This window comes from Coptis chinensis, chromosome 8 (genome assembly GCF_015680905.1).
Source record: "Coptis chinensis isolate HL-2020 chromosome 8, ASM1568090v1, whole genome shotgun sequence".
Taxonomy (NCBI): domain Eukaryota; kingdom Viridiplantae; phylum Streptophyta; class Magnoliopsida; order Ranunculales; family Ranunculaceae; genus Coptis; species Coptis chinensis.
The window spans coordinates 95,267,746-95,284,410 of record NC_141463.1 but is presented as its reverse complement, the minus strand read 5'-3'; the positions used below and the strand labels follow the sequence as shown (position 1 = coordinate 95,284,410).

The window sequence follows — 16,665 nt, the reverse complement described above, 5'->3', positions numbered from 1 at the left end:
GCTAGGGCTCAACAAAAGGGTGTTATTAGGTTGGCTTCGAGGTGTGGCTTGTGTCAAGAACAGTGAGCATTTGTGTTGAGACGTTTAGCCCAACATGGCACTACTACATAAATTAAAATAGAGCGCACAAGAATAATTGGGATCACACTTTATTTGGAATGGTGATCTATCATGGTGATCTATCTGATAAATATATTTTGCTAGCCCTGAACTTATATATTGAAATTTAGCATTTAAACCATACCACACCACTTTTGTAAGTGTGTTCATTCAACAATAAACCACACCATTCTTTTAAAATGTAGTCCATTATATTAAGCAAATCTAAACGCAAAATTAGAAAAAAGAATAGATCACTAATTTCCAGCCTTTTTGTTAAAAATGTGGTTCATTAAATTAATATAAAAATGTGTTATGTAGATTCAGCCATAGCTAGTAAATTCGTGTTTAATACCCGTTTTATATATTTTTACGTATAATATGAATAATAAGGCAAACGTTTCAAACCTAGGGATTAATACATGAATTCTATGATCCAGGCTTATAATTGCCGAATAATAAGGTCCGTATTTTTTAAATGAAAAAAACGTACTATAAAAGGTATGATGCAACTTCAAAATGGAAGGTTTTGAAAATCCATTTAAGTTAGAACTTTTCATACCTAAAGAATATCGAAGAACTAAAGTATTAGCAAATAAATATAAATTAAAAATTGAGTTATGTATGTGTAGTTAATGAGTAATTCTAACAAATTATTACATTCTAAACTTGTAATAATGCAACAAAGTGTATCCGAGTTTTTTCATATTATACGTGTATAAAAAGACGAATTGTATGTTTGACATTTTTTTCGCTTTTTTGGCCGAATTTTTAAACGTATTATTATTCAAATTTTCAAATTTTTAATAAATCATTTCCGTATCGAATTTTTACCGTCCACGAATTTTAAGCTTCAATTTGAACTTCTGATATAATATATGATAGGGTTTTCTAACCTTATTCAACATTTCAACCTGTATTGCAACAGCTAATTCAAAGAGACGACGAATGGTAGTGTGGCTCATTTGCTTAGACATTGGTAATTTTTTAGCAACTTCTTAACTTTTCGGACTAATTGCTTTCAATATGTAACCAGTTTTTGGATGAATGTGATATCTGCTAGTTCACATATGTTGTAGTCACACTATATAGTGACATCGAACACTCCTTATAGCGCAAGACATTACAATACAAGCTCCAATATATGATCAGAGAATGATCTGTACTAGAAATATACTTTATATTCTCCTTTGAAAGAGTGGATGAAATAATAGTGTTTCTAAATAATTCAACACGAATTGGGCTATATGTCTATGTTTAACAAATGTCGTGCGACGTGGACAAATATTTGGAGTTACTCACCCAATATCTAAATCGGCTCACTAGTTTTGAATGTATATCAGTTTTGCATGAATGTGCCATCCACGACATGCGAAGGTGGTTATATAATTATATATATGTTACTCACTAATTCGCGTGTGTTGAAGTTAGCTGTGGTTTTTTTATCCTAGCTAATTTGATTATTTGATTCTTAGTGGACTATATATGATACAAATTTTATGCTTTGAGTTTGATACAAAATGAAAATAATGCCAATTAGTTCAATATGGTTTGAGTATACACTTGGGCATGGTGATGCTAACTTTGAGATGGTATCATAGTATTCTGTGCTGGATTATAGCTTGTTGATGCAGAATCAGTAAATTAGCCAACATATTTAACTTAGCTAGTGGTAATTCCACTAGCTAAACATATTTAACTATCTAGTGGTAATACTATATTTATAATAGTTTTCACTTACATTCCACTAGAACAGATTTGAGATAAGTTAAACCATAGTCAACTAATAATAAGAGATGAGGCAGTGCAAGCCTATCCATCAATTAGATCTGTAGTTGTAGTTCTCGAGACCTTTCTTTGCTAATTACTTGGCCATTTTTTAACGTTTGAGCATTTTTTTAATATTTATGCTAGCTGATTTGAATATGCTCTGTTTTGCAGGAATTTTGAATGTACTATCAACAATTATTGCAGTCTAAAAGTCTCATTAGAAGAAGCAGTTGAAAGTAAATTTCTTTAGATAATTATAAGAGTGAAACTTACATGCGTGAACTATGTAAAGATTCATTACTTGGAAATAGATATTAGGATTGTCAAATGATATTCCATTGTTACTATCTAAAATTTTATGGATTTGCATAAAGTAGGGATTACTTGGCTTTTCACTGCGGTGTTTATATAAGCTAAATTTCTTGCTTGTTCACATGCTTCTTAATTTCAGCAACAGATGCCAGAAACCAGTGCATTCTGGTTTGGACATGTAAGTAACTCTACAGTTTCTAGGCACTTAATTGATGTATAGTGTATGGAATTATTAGTGTATAAAGGGTTTATAAAAACACTAATATGCTTATAAACACTAATGGCTCCTCAATTCATTACTTTGTGCTAGCTACTACCAATTTTTGTTTAGACTGCTAGGTGTGTACCCCGCTGATTGATAAATTGTTTTTGCAGTTCCAGCACCAAAGGACTTGCAATAACCTATAATTCATTTCTAGGAACAAATTCCTTGTGTTCAAAACTGGCACTTGGTGAGAATTTCTATCTGTTGGAGTAATTTTTTGTCTATTATTATATTTTTAATTAATTATAGGATTCTGTTGTTGTTTATTATGTTGGACAATGTCTTCAATTGGCCACAATTCCTTCTAATTAAAGAGGCTTTTGTTTTGGCTGGGTGAAGATAAGGAGCAGGACTTTACACAGATGGCAGATGACATTGTTTTGGATTTATAGTGCATAGATGGTCTCATTTTGTTCCGTTTCTTTTCCCAATATGTAAACTCGTTTAGACTGTTAGTTGACAACCCAACATGTAATTTCTTTTTAATAAGTTAAAAAAAAAAAAAAACCTTGTATTGCAATTTGGATGATGTTCAGAAATTTTTAAGCATGTTTCATTCGATTTTTAAATAGGAAAAGCTAGTATTAATAATAATAATAATAATAATATCTTGGGCCGGCTACTTTGACATACTATTCTAACATACTATCTTGACATACCTACCCAATCGTTAGATTTTACATAATTTAATGTCCAGATATGCGTGTATGGAAACCAAACAAATAAAAAAGTGGGGTGGGACAAAAGTGACATTTCCATTTTTTCTCAAAAAGAAATTCGATCTTTTTCTATCTTTTTCTTCTTCATTCATGTTTCTTTCTTTACGAGATCTTTGTCAAAGCCGCCGCAAAGTTCTCTTCTCAACTTCGTGTTGTTTGCTTTGAAGTTTGAACGAAAGGCAGCTATGGGTACGGAGAATATATCCATATAAGCATTGTTGTTATTGGTTCCCTTTGGGAAGTCAAGAACCACTAGACATCTTGACAAGCTTAATGTTTGAAGTGAACGTGGTATCACCATTGACGTTATTGCCTTGTGGAAGTTGAATTCATTTTGTTTATTACCAAAAAATATACCCATCAAAAACAGTCACAAGTGTTTATATAGTTACACTGGCATTTTTTAATCTTAGAAAAATGAGAAAGCCGGTTATAAGAAACAGTTTAAACATCAAGCAAGCTAACAATACACAAATGATGAGCTACTGGTGATTATACAATGTATGGATTATAACGTGATTGCAACTAGCAGGTACTTGAAATTGTTTTAATTTTATCTTTTTAGTATGTAGTGCAAGTTATGAATTTTTTTATTTTTTTTATTTTTGTGATATTTTGATTATCTTGTTAGCAGTAACAATCTAACATGCAATATCAAGTTAGGGAGTACATGGAATCGTAATAGACAAATAAACATGAAGATTTGAACACCAACAAATAGACACAACAATTTGTTTCTCAACGACAAATGTGTGAATGAATTCAAGTCTTCATGAGAACTATAAAAGTTTGAGGCTCTAAATGTATAGTATAATACTCAGTTTTGTTTGCACACATAAAGTGAATACACTCACACCTACTCTATAACTCAATGTCAATCAACATTATAATCATGACATTTGAGCATCATCACGTTTGGAAACATATGGGCAGGCTATTGTATATTGTGGTTTGTCACTCGAAGGATCAAAATCCAATCCAACAGATACATACTCTTAAGTCTTAGGAAGAAATATCCCCTCTTTAGTTATGGGGTTAGTCAGGTAAAAGAAGTTGCGCCCAAAGTTCATATAAAGGCCGCAAAGAATGCCATTGCTAGAAGCATATACCTCGTGAATATCAAGAGACGAGTCACTGCCAGGAGCTACAATATAATTTAGCGATGGAGTACTGATTGAGTACTTGTCACCTGTGGTGGAGAATAAGCTTAATTTTTTATTTCATTTTTCATACATCATTGCCAATGGAACTTCTAAGCTTCTTTGGTATTGAGAAGCTTTGAAGACGATATCTGATGATATTAACTTGTTCCAATCTTGACAAACCACCTTGAACCTCATTAAACTTTTAAGAGGTACTCTAGTTAGGATCTCGTATTTAATTGTCTCTTCAAGAAGAACAAATTATGCAAATTTAATCTTTTTTCTCGCTATCTCGATGTTAGAAGGAATATTTTTTGTTTACCTTCGTTGTTACTTCTATATAGCATCAGTGCTGGTGTTGGTTTTTCACTTACATAGCAAGTAAACGTGTTTTTTGTTAGGAAACACATATTTGAATTAGGAAACTGACTCTTTAGTTTTACATGGGTACTTAATATGGTCAATTACTTCATTTGAATTATTCAAAGTTCATGATAATTCAAATCAATGATAATTCTTACATATGTTAGTAATGTACTTGGGAGGCATAACGAGTGTCTTGAAAGTCCTGACCCCACCGTAAATAGAGAACAAAGGGTGATTAATTTTATGTTAATTCATTTGCATCAGCATTTTAACCCAAACCTCCCCACCGAAAGCTTTGTTAAAAGAAATAAACAAAACAAAACAAAACAAAAATTTCAATTCTCGCTCACTAGAATCATTGTTTTGCATGTTTTGTTAACGTAAAATCGCTCACTATCGTCAATCATAATCTCTAATTTATTTACTCTAACATTTGTTTTTGACAGTGAATTTACTCTAACATTACTTGAAAGGTGTAACGTTAAGTCATAACGACAGACAATTTTTAAACGTGAGTAATTTAGTTGATGTTTTGTATAGGGGTTTTAGGCTTTTAGTTGAACAAGTTTTGTGCTTGTTTGTTTGTTTTAAACAATATATTGGTAGAAATAAACAAATAATAAAAGAAGACTTTCCTAGATTGCTAATTAGTTGAGGATAAATAATTTTTCTAAGACAATTTGTTCTTATTTATTTTGGTTAAGTGAGGAGTTCTTAATTTTGAGAAGGAATAAGATGGACCTTGCTTTTGAAACTCACATTTCACAATATTTATTTAAGGTAGGGGCATCTAATCTCTGCAATATATGACTAATGATACCCAGTCTCTAGGAGGCATACTTCGTAACTGAACAATGTAATTTTAATTTTTCTATTTTAAGATTTTAGAACCATCTCCCTTAATTATTCTAAATTATTTAAAATAATTTAGAAATCTTCATTAACGTTACTGAAATTATATTCAACCCCTTATAATATTTTTATATTATTTTTTAGATTAAAATTAGAATTCAGAAAATCATGCTATTAGAGAGACGTTAGAGCAACAGGTTTAAAGACTTGAAAAAACACCGATGCCTAGCACGGTTCCATACTTGTTTATATATATAGGTTTGTTTATTGGGGAAAAACAAAACTCTCGATGTGAATGTCTGAATTTCCTCATTTTCTCTAAGTTTTTCAAAGAGATTTTGATGATTAAAAATTACTTAAGATCTGTTCGACAAAATAAACCATGATCAAGTTCAAATATCAAGCATTACAATTACTTAGCAAAGTCAAACATAATTGTCATAAATGTCCACACTTTCTAAAATAAAACATTTAAATTGTATGGGCAAATTGGTAACACAGTGTTCACAATTTCAACAAATACCGATATTTCGAACCATTAAAAAGAAACTTCCACTACTTTCCCTCCATTTATTTTTAGGGTTCATCTCATTTTCTCACTCTCGGTTCCAAAAAATGGCGAACGAAGCAGAAATGAGTAGCTGGACTGATTTACTTCACTCAACAAACAAACTTCTAGAAAAAGCTTCTCCTTATCCTCAATTTCCACCTTTACAGGTCTCTCACTTCATTTCCACAACTTTTTTTTTTTGTCTTTTGGTTGAAATTTGATTAATGTTTGTTATTGTGTTTCGCAGAGGAATTTAGATCAGTTAGAATATTTATCAAAGAAACTTAAAGCGAAAACTTTGAGAAGTGAGACTCCTTCTAAATCTATTGCTGCTACAAGGTACTGGAAAAAGTAGTTAGGGTTTTATTGTAAATAATGTGTGTTGTAGGGTTTAATTTTGATGGTTTTGTTTTGTTAGATTACTTGCGAGGGAAGGTATAAATGCGGAACAGCTTGCCAGAGATCTAAAGTCGTTTGAAATTAAGGTGAATTTATTTGCCAGAGATCTAAAGGGGCATTAGTTGTAGATTGAACTAAGTTTGGAGAGGAATGATTGCTAGAGTTTTATTTAATGGTTACGTGTTCAGATAAGTAGATTATTTTGTGAAAGTGTAGAAGAAAGTTCTTGTGAAAAGAGTATGATTAACATGAAAAATTGATAGATTGCTTATAAAGAAGTTGCTGAGTTAGAATATAGAGTGTGCTTTCCTTTTAATGACAATATGATATCTGATAGCGGCAACATTGTATTGTAGATCCCATTTGATGTTAACTGAATAATGAGTTTTTACTCAAAAGACTGTATAGGCATGCTATTGTATCATGACATTTTATCTGTTCAATTATTGTTTTGCTGTTATCCTTTTTTATGCTTTTAAACATTTAGTTTAGTGATATTTGCTACTATTATGTTTCTTATTTGTCTCCCATTGCACATTCTACTTTGTTGTTCATTAATTCTGTTTATGTCTCACCTATTGATCATCTCTTGTATATTTTGAAGGCGACATTTGAGGATGTGTTCCTGCCAAGCCACAAAGCGTTGAAGAATATCTTCAGCAGGTAATTTTAAACTTCAATATTTAAAGCAAAAGTTTAACTTTGAAATTTTCTATTTTTCGATCACAACTTGAGACCTCGTTGAATATTTTAGTGACTATCTCGTTTAGTACAGAGCAAGTTGCACAGTCTCATAGTGATATTATCCAGTGACAAAGGTTGTCTGATGTATTACCAATTTTATGTTTCCCTTGATATCCTAAATTTCTAAAATCTTACAATATGTGCAATTGATATAGCGCTCTGCTGCCATAGAAATAAAATAAAAATGGTTCTGATTTCTATGTGCTAAATCATTTTGTTGTATAGTTCTATGTTGAATGTCTTTGAAATTATTGCCTCCAATGTACTAATTGACGGATTCTAACCTCTTTGATCTATAAATTAACATCTGTGATCAGGTTCATGAGATGGCCATGGTCTCAGCTATCCAGGAGGCTCAGAAGGACAATCTTAGATGTTTTAATGATCACATGTTGCATGTTATGGAGGTTAGTACACTATATATAGTTGGATTTTGAAAGCTTACACCTGCAATAATCTAGTCACGACTCATTTCTGGTGGCTTTTGTACATTGGTGGCTTGGTGCAAATTACCCTAAGTTTCTCGTATAATATTTATTTCCCTATTTTTTCACCTTTCTGATGGTTTTTCTTTAAAAATTATGGACATTGGTTTAAGATCTTAACGAGTTATTGATGTGGGAAAAGGCAGTAGCGTGGAAGTTTTAATGCTGAGGTGATAGAAATCGACTAGGTTCTCCCTTCTAAGTTGATGTTAGCTATATCTATTCAGGAAAGGTGGATCTGCAATTTAGATTTGATCCAAGGCTAGGGATTGACTATGGGGGTGGTTAGAAGAGAAGGTAGCAGAAATAGGTGATTACCTGAATTTGTAATAAGCTATTAAGCTGTTGTGCTGGGTTTGAACTTTAAATATGGTTTTGGAGGTAGGTTAAGGTAGTTTCAAATGGGTTTAAGAACAGTATTTCAAAGTTGAGGTTGATCCTTGTTTAGATGCATTTTATAGTTTAATGAATGGATTTAAGCTAAGTTACATTGACACGGACACGTGTGTCCATATCCGACACGGATACGGAGTGTCTGACACGGCGAAATATCAAAAACTAAGGTATCACACACAATATGTGTCCGTGTGTGTCCGATATGGACACGTGGATACATATCCGACATAGATTATTTTTGAAATATGGTGTGTCCATGTAACATAGGATTTAAGCAGTGGAAACAAGCTGTGTTTTTTTATTTTCAATATAATTCTCAATTATAATTAGTATTATTATTGATAGAAGAAATTGTATTCATTGATATAACCAAAAAGCAAAAAGATCACATCAACCGGAAGACATTAGCAACAGACTACCCATGGCCCCATAAAGGTGGGGTGCACTTTATGCGTATCAGTGTAAGTGAATGGAATAAGGTCTGATGGGTGTTTAGAGCTCAACTTTAGTTTCTATTAGTAAGGATTTCAAATTCCCTGTATCCTTTTGAGGAAATAGGAATAGTAAATTTCGTTTTTTGTTGATCAATGTACATTTGAGGACTATATATAGATTACAATGTCGGATGTTTGCTTCTAGAAGAATCTCCTAACTCAATTAGTTAGTTACAATACAACGCAGTTAGTTAGAGTTGTTGATGCAGCCAACTGTGATGTCACAATCTGCTGGTACTGGATGCTTGATCAATATCCTCCTGATCGCATAGTAGATTCTGACTGGATTAATATACTCCTAGGGGTTAGGTCTTTGTAATTGTATATAGCTACCTGTTGGGTATCCATGGTATTGCTATGATATTTTTATAGGCTTATATTATTCGTTATCTTCCTCGTGCTTCCATTGGAGAGAGTGATAGACCTTTCCTTTTCATCAGCTGTTTCTTTGTTTTAATTCTAAATAAAGTTCTAGCTTATGGTTTAGATGTTTCCAACAGAGTGGCCATGTAATTGTTTGATTGAAAATGATTCAAGTTAAATTGACAAAAATGTAGAGCTTAAAATATTGATATTGGATTATAGGTTAGTTCTTTCAGTATATATTCGTGCTTTGTTTCTATTTTCATTTGTTGAAATACTGAACCATCAAGTTTCAATAAGGTTTAGCATATAAAAACTCTTTTCTGTATGGCTCTGCTCCTGCAGAACTTCGACTCTTATAGGTTGAATATTTAACAGGAGGATTGGCAAAAGGAAAAGTTGGACTTTCTGCAAAGCTTGAGCCGGTTTTCAATGTTACCCCGGACAAACAGCAGTAGTGTTGTTAGCACTACTCGCCCAGGTCAAATGGCGTCTATGGTATCTAGCCCTCAGGTTTCTGCTGGTCCAGCTGGTATGGATCTTGTGCCTCTGGGTAACAAGTCTGTCCTTGATCAGAAGGCTTCAGTCTATGCTGGCGTTGTGAGGAATCTCAACAATGCAAGAGAGCGTGCCTTACCTTTTAAGGTAGCCTTTTTTGCTTTGGTGAACATTTGAGTTTCTGTTTCACTTTGTTGAAGATTCATCTTTTAACATGAGACTTCTCTGACTCAATAGCATACTTACTTCATTGTATTTGGTTTTACTAGCCTGCCACAGCTTTCAAGACTGCTTATGAAGGTTTAGGCCTTAGCAGTACTGGTGGCAAATCAGTTAGCATGCAAAAAATCTGGCACCTAATTCAGGTACACTTCCAGACAGATGCAATGGCATGGAAAGCTTATCATCTTTTTTGCCCTTGTTTAAGTTTTCCTCTAGTAGTAGTTATACTGTTTCATATCTTTGACTTTTGACAATACATTCTTTGCAGACATTAGTGGCTGAAAACTCTGTTAATCCGAGGAATATCTCAAGGAAAATGTCATTAATAATCGGTGCTAGGCGACACCTTGAATGGGGACATGAGAAGCATATCCTTGACACAATCCAAAGTCATCCTGTTCAGGTAACAATTTTGTTCTAGTACTGTAGGTACTTATTTCGTGAAAGAATTGGTGATTGCCAACGTGAATCCATTCTGAGCTGAACAATGATTGGAATGCATGTAATTTACAAGAACAGTTAAAATTGTTTGATTTGGTGAAGTAGTATCATGCATCTGCATCCGCATCTTGCTTCTTCATATTCCTACAACTATGTGCACACATAAAATACCTGGACATCTTTTCTGATGTCCAGAAAAGAGAATGACAAGATGGATGACAGGAGTGAATTAGTATAAATAGGGTTCCTATTGAAACTGTGAGGTGGAATATGGGGACTGGTGCCTATCTATTAGGAAATTAGAGTAAGTTTGCTTAGATGTTATGGGCATGTTCAATGAAGATATAGTGATGCACCTGTAAGCAGAGGAAGAGACAAAGAGGGCGATAACTTGGCGTGGAGTTATTAGAAATGATTTTAAGAAGCTAAACATTGAAATAAAATTAAAAAGATTGGGAAAAAAAAAGAATTTTTAGGTCAACCTCATTCACATGGGATTAAGATAAGTATTATGATGGTGGCAATTTGTTATGTTAGGCAATTACAATAAAATCATTAGATGAATATGGATGGTACTTTCTTATAGTCAAGAGAGAATTTACTTTTTGTGCTGTTCAGGGTGAGCTGATTTATGTCCGTTGTTTATATATGTCTTGTGATTTATCAATCAGAAGCAACTAAGCAATTAATGAAATGCTCATCTTATGTATCCTGTTAGGCCGCTCTTGGTGGAGCTGTTGGGAACTTGCAGAGAGTTCGTGCATTTCTTCGGGTTTGTGGCCATGTTTTTGAATTTACTAGTGGTGACCAAATGTAGCTGTTTTGACAGTTTATCATTTTATTTAATATCAGCTATACATCAATTTACGTAATCAGATTTCTATTGGCTATATTTGCTGCAGATTCGTTTGAGGGATTATGGGGTGCTAGATTTTGATGCAAGTGATGCTCGTAGGCAGCCTCCTCTAGATACAACTTGGCAGCAGGTGGTCGAATTAAAAATAATTTTATCAATTTTCACTATCAGTTCTTACTTTGAAGAAACATCTAGAAGTGCACTTTAGTTTGTAACCTTTTGTCCTTTGGTGAACCACTGGTTTTTTCGAATGGAAATTATCCTCGACAAACACTTGAGCTGTTCTGACATTGTACTTTTATATGAATCACTTATGGATGAGTAATTCACTGGTCTCTTCCACTAGGCTTCCAGAATTCCATAAATGGTTAACAGAGTACACAACCCACCAATCGGATGTATTTACTATTAGTATGACTGATAGAGACATCTTTCTGGAGAATCACCTTATCACTGTTTGTGCATCTTCTTTTCCTGTTGTATTTTCGAACTTAGGATGGAAGTATATGTCTAAATACCAGATAACTCAACAGAGTTGCGTATGAATATTTTATTGGAGTTTGAGTACATAGCAATGATAGCAGAAATGCACCATAGATTTTCTTAACAATTAATCACCTTCTATCACTTTGCTACCTATTTGTTAATTCTCTATCCGGGCTTGATTAAAAGCATGCTACTAAATTACCTCATTTAACTTATTTACAGATTTATTTTTGCTTGAGAACTGGCTATTACGACGAAGCAAGGAATGTTGCTCTGTCATCTCGTGTTTCACAACAATTTGCTCCTCAGGTACTATTTGTTTATTCCGTTTACCTGAATGCCTTTGAATTCGTATATTGAGTGGTACCCTCTTTTGCAGCTTTCCGAGTGGATTACATCTGGAGGTATGGTGTCAGCAGAGACTGCAGCTGCTGCTTCAGAAGAGTGTGAAAAGATGTTAAGGATGAGTGATCGAGTGGGTCGATCTGGGTATGACAAGAAAAAGTTGCTACTTTATACTATAATATCTGGTTCTCGTAGACAGATTGATCGACTACTTGGGGATATACCAACACTTTTCAATACCATAGAGGATTTCCTGTGGTTCAAATTGGCAACAGTATGACAGTCAAGGTGGAGGATCCTTTTGTCCTGGACGAGGGCATGGTACCATATACTTTAGATGACCTGCAGGTTTACTTAAATAAGTTTGAGCCTTCATATTACACCTAAAATGGCAAGGACCCTTTGGTGTACCCATATGTCATGCTACTGAGCATCCAATTGCTGCCAGCAATCCTGTACTTATCGAAGGAAACCAGAGATGAAGGATTTGATATTGATGCCGTTCACATTTCAATCGCCCTAGCAGATTATGGAGTACTTATGGAAGGTGCGGGTCTGGCCCCAAGTTAGGAGTGATGGATGCTTTTGCAGAAGTTGCGAGCTTAATAATGCGGCAGTATGGTGCAGCATACTTACGCTTTCTGGTAATCTTGCAATGGCATTGGAATATTATGCACAGGCTGCTGCTGCCATGGGTGGTGGTCAGTTATCATGGACCGGACAAACCAACAAACATCAGCAAAGACAGAAATTATCGATGCTTAAACAACTCCTTACTGAGTTGTTGTTAATGAAAAGGCGGTGTTTCTTTGTTACTTGGTTTGAGAGGTGCTGGAGAAGAAGGTGAACTCAGAAGATTTTTGACCGATAGGAAAGATCAACAGCAATTTTTGCTTTTTGAAGCGGCTCGCCAATGTCAGGAGGCTGGTCTTTCTGAAAAGGTATTGTCTCTAGTTCTTGCATATATTCGGGTTTTCATGTAAGGGTCTTTTAACATTCCCCACCCCCTCCCCTGGCATGTCAAATTTCCATTTAGTGTCTGTGTGCTGGGTGGGTTAGGTACAGACCTAGGTAGCTCCTTATGCAACCTTACACTCTGCGATCATGCACATGGAGCTTGTGTTTGGAAAGCAAGATGCTTTTCTTCTTCTTTTACTTCCTGCTAGACCTCTTTAAGCAAAGGCCATCTAGCATAACAACTATGGGAATATTAAGATGATTTTTTGAAAAGTTATCTCTCACAACCTAGAACCCTTGCTACTTCCACAACCCTCAATCGCTAGCTTAGTTCAAATAAATGGTTATTGTTCCATTGTTATGGGTTCCATGTGATTATATTGCTTTTAGTCATCTATTCTCTTCGATTTATTATGATAAGCTGAACTTCTGTTCTTAAAACTCTTCTTTTTCAGTCTGTAGAACTTCACAAGAGAATCGGCGCATTTTCAATGGCATTGGAAACAATTAATAAGTACCTATCAGAAGCTATTTGTGCTCTTGCACGTGGTAGATTGGATGGTGAAAGTCAGACTGCTGCCCTCATTCATTCTGGGAATGATATATTGGAAACATACAAATATTCTGGTGAAGCCAGGTCATCTAGATCCCTTCAATTTTCTGCCTTTTAAATTTCTATATTTGATCATTATGATCAATATTTTTGGAGAAATATGTTAGAGCTTTAGTATCTGATGCCTGGGCATGTCTCACATAGGTTCTTAGGGAAAAAAGGGTCCACTCTATGTAATTGGTAGAAGTGGTTTATACGGTGAATCCAAATTGTTTGGTAGAAAAGTTATAGATTGTATCATATCCTTATACGGCGGATTTTTCCAAAAGTTTGTTGTCAGATTATGGGGGAAAAATGGTCGATTTGTGTGTGTGTGTGTGTGTGTGTGTGTGTGTGTGTGTGTGTGTGTGTGTGTGTGTGTGTGTGTGTGTGTGTTCTCTTTATAGGTGAGGATATACGTATTCTGTTTTATTTTCTGAGTTTCTGAGTTAAAGGATCTGCTTTGCATTACACACTCGGTAGTTGGTGCTTGAATTTGGAGTTGATACCAGGCTATCCTTATTTTTAGAAAGCCATTCATATATAAATGTCATGATTTGTACTTCAAATTACTGTTGTTGTAACCATTTGCATATAAATCTGCAGTGTTCAAGAAAGAGAGCAAATTTTGGAGTATCAGACTGTGTTGAGGCAACTTGAAGCTTTATATTATCTATTCACAAGTTGGCCCGAGCAGGTCAATGTACAGATGCTTTGAAGGAGGTCACCAAACTCTCATTCCTTCCATTAGATCCACGAGGTCCCGACATAATGACTTCTGAATTCCAACGTTTATCTCCTTATGTCCAAGCTTGTGTGCCAGATCTTCTGAAGGTTGCTCTGAGTTGTCTAGACAACATGACCGATTCTGATGGTGTCCTTCGTGCCTTGCGAACTAAGGTAGTTATATGAATTGGTGTCATTTTAATGTATATTTAAGTACCCAAGTTGATTTCCTAGTCTCTATGCGCCAGTTTGGTTATAGGTACCCCTTACTTTTGGTGTTCCTGAGGGTAAAGAGAGTAGTGAAGCTTATCATAGATATTATGAGCCAACTTTCGTAAAAAGTTTTAAAAGACTTGTTGAGATGTTTAGGTCCCACATGGGATATGTTAAGCCGTACTCCCTTTTCTTTATGTTTTCTCTCTAAACTTTCTTCTTCATTAACATTAATATAATTTTACTTGGTATCAGAGCCGGGCTATTGTATGTATGTCCACGCAGTTAGGCTCTAGTGATGCCACACATGAGGGGAGTGTTGAGATGCTTAGTCACACATGGGATATGTTAAGCCGTCACTCCTTTCTTTTTCTCTCTAAACTTTCATCTTGGCAATAATATAATTTTACTAGACTCCTGTCAAGGTTATGGCAGGAGGCCAACTATGATCTGCCAAATAGAGAAAGTAGTATAGAATTGTGTGTAAACTCTACTAAAGCCAAGCATGCAGTTTTGTTTTAGAGGGATTAGTACTGAATTTTTCCAATACACTTCTATGGTAATTTTATTGATGTTATGGAACAGGGTTTAATTACCACTTCTGCTCATTACCACTGATCAGTTCTCTAATCTTTCAAAAAAGAAAGAAGTACTAGTAGCCAATAATTGGCTTAAAAGTTTTGTTGTATTTCTAGAAAACTTTTTGCTTCCCCGCCACTTGTTGTCACTTCTCACTTTCTCAGTGCTTATGGTTTATGAAATAATGCATGAACTATTTCTGACCATGTGCAGATTGGAAATTTGGTGGCAAACAATATGACTAACAACTGGCCTCGATTTATATGAAAAGGTTGCTTTCGAAGTCTTTGAAGGAAGCGATGATTACGGTTTCTGATGCTATCAAGAAGCATCTATATCTTATAGAGGAGGTATTGACCTCTACTGTAAAAGCTACTGTTTCATGTATGTTTTTTGTTTGTACTGGGTGAATATCTATTTTGGAAAGCTTTCATGTGTGTGATTGGCATAAAGTTTGACTATCAGTTTTGGAGAGTTTTCATGTATTTGATTGGCATCAAATTTGATGCTTGGATCGTGTTTTTGTTCTATTTTTAGGATAAAAAGTCTGACAGAATTTTTTTTTGACTAGTAGTTTCATTAAGGTTCCCTGTTGGATTGGAAAAAGGGTTGGTTAATCCAGCTTGGTTTTATATTTTGATGGATTATAAAAAATGCTCCTGGTGTAGGAATCCCTACATAACTGGGTAATTGCTAATCCAAAATCACGCTGTATTCTTTTTCTGATGGAGATTATTTTGTAGTTGTCTCTTATTGAGATCTGTCTTACTGCCACTGGTCATCCAAGAAAGATGATGTCAAATGACTCCTAAAGTTTTGACATTGGTGAAATAAGAAAAATCATGAGATCATTGAAAATTAGGAATGAGATTCTACACAAGGAGTCATGGCTATTTGAGTTAGAGCAGCATGGTGATGCAAGATTTTGATGTTATGTCAGTTCAGATTAGTGTTTTATTACTCTTTTCAAGAAGCATATTAGGTTATCTGCAAATTCACGGAAATGTTTAATCCCCTAAAAATCTGAAGTTTGTTGGACTTTTCTGTATAATCATGCATCCATTTATTTGTGATAGTTATTTCACAATGTCAACAGGAGTTGTCTCAAGGATGACATGGTATTCACCGGAGATGATGACTAGGAATCTTCTTCAAATTCAGACATGGGCAATTGAAGATCATGAAAGTGTGTTGTATAGAGCATTCAAGTTTCAAGTGCTCGTTGCATTTTACAAGCGGTTGCATATAATTTTTTCTGTTGACGTTTTTTGACAAGACATCTTCTGTCGTGTGCTGTGAATTTATAATCTAGAAATTTTGGTCTAAATCTTTAGTGTACATCTCAGTGACCGTTCACTGTTGGGATAAGTAATGAAGGAGTACTCTAGTTTTGAGAATGAATATAGTAACTGTGTTAGGATATAACGTTGTGCCAGGGGTGCACATGAATATTACTTGGTGTTCAGGCGTTGTGAAGGTACTTAGTTTTGGATTAGCGTGTTAATAACTCTATGAGGTTAGATCAATGCATTTTGCATCCAGTTCTATTTCAATTTAATTATCATTTGAGTTTAATTAGTTCAATGCATTTGCATCAAGTTTCGATTTCCCATTAATATTCTTTGACGTTGGCTAGTTCAATGCATTTGCATCCAATTTTTCGATTTTGCATTAATAACTCTTTGAGATTAGTTCGATGCATTTACATCCGAGTCTCCTATTTCCAATTACCCTTTAATTATTCTTTGAGGTTAGTTCATTACAATGTTTGCATCCAAGATTATCGATTTCTGT

The 16,665-nt window shown here is 34.5% G+C and overlaps 1 pseudogene across 1 annotated transcript; it reads left to right on the top strand.

Moving 5' to 3' along the window:
* Positions 1 to 6,081: 6,081 nt before the first annotated feature.
* On the top strand, positions 6,082 to 16,198 carry LOC147484703 (nuclear pore complex protein NUP93A-like; annotated as a pseudogene). Its single transcript, XR_015205688.1, has 16 exons — positions 6,082 to 6,242; positions 6,323 to 6,414; positions 6,494 to 6,560; positions 7,079 to 7,137; positions 7,536 to 7,625; positions 9,335 to 9,601; positions 9,724 to 9,819; positions 9,945 to 10,079; positions 10,836 to 10,889; positions 11,020 to 11,103; positions 11,682 to 11,768; positions 11,839 to 12,745; positions 13,217 to 13,398; positions 13,960 to 14,253; positions 15,085 to 15,221; positions 15,968 to 16,198. The product of XR_015205688.1 is annotated as a nuclear pore complex protein NUP93A-like (transcript).
* Positions 16,199 to 16,665: the final 467 nt, after the last annotated feature.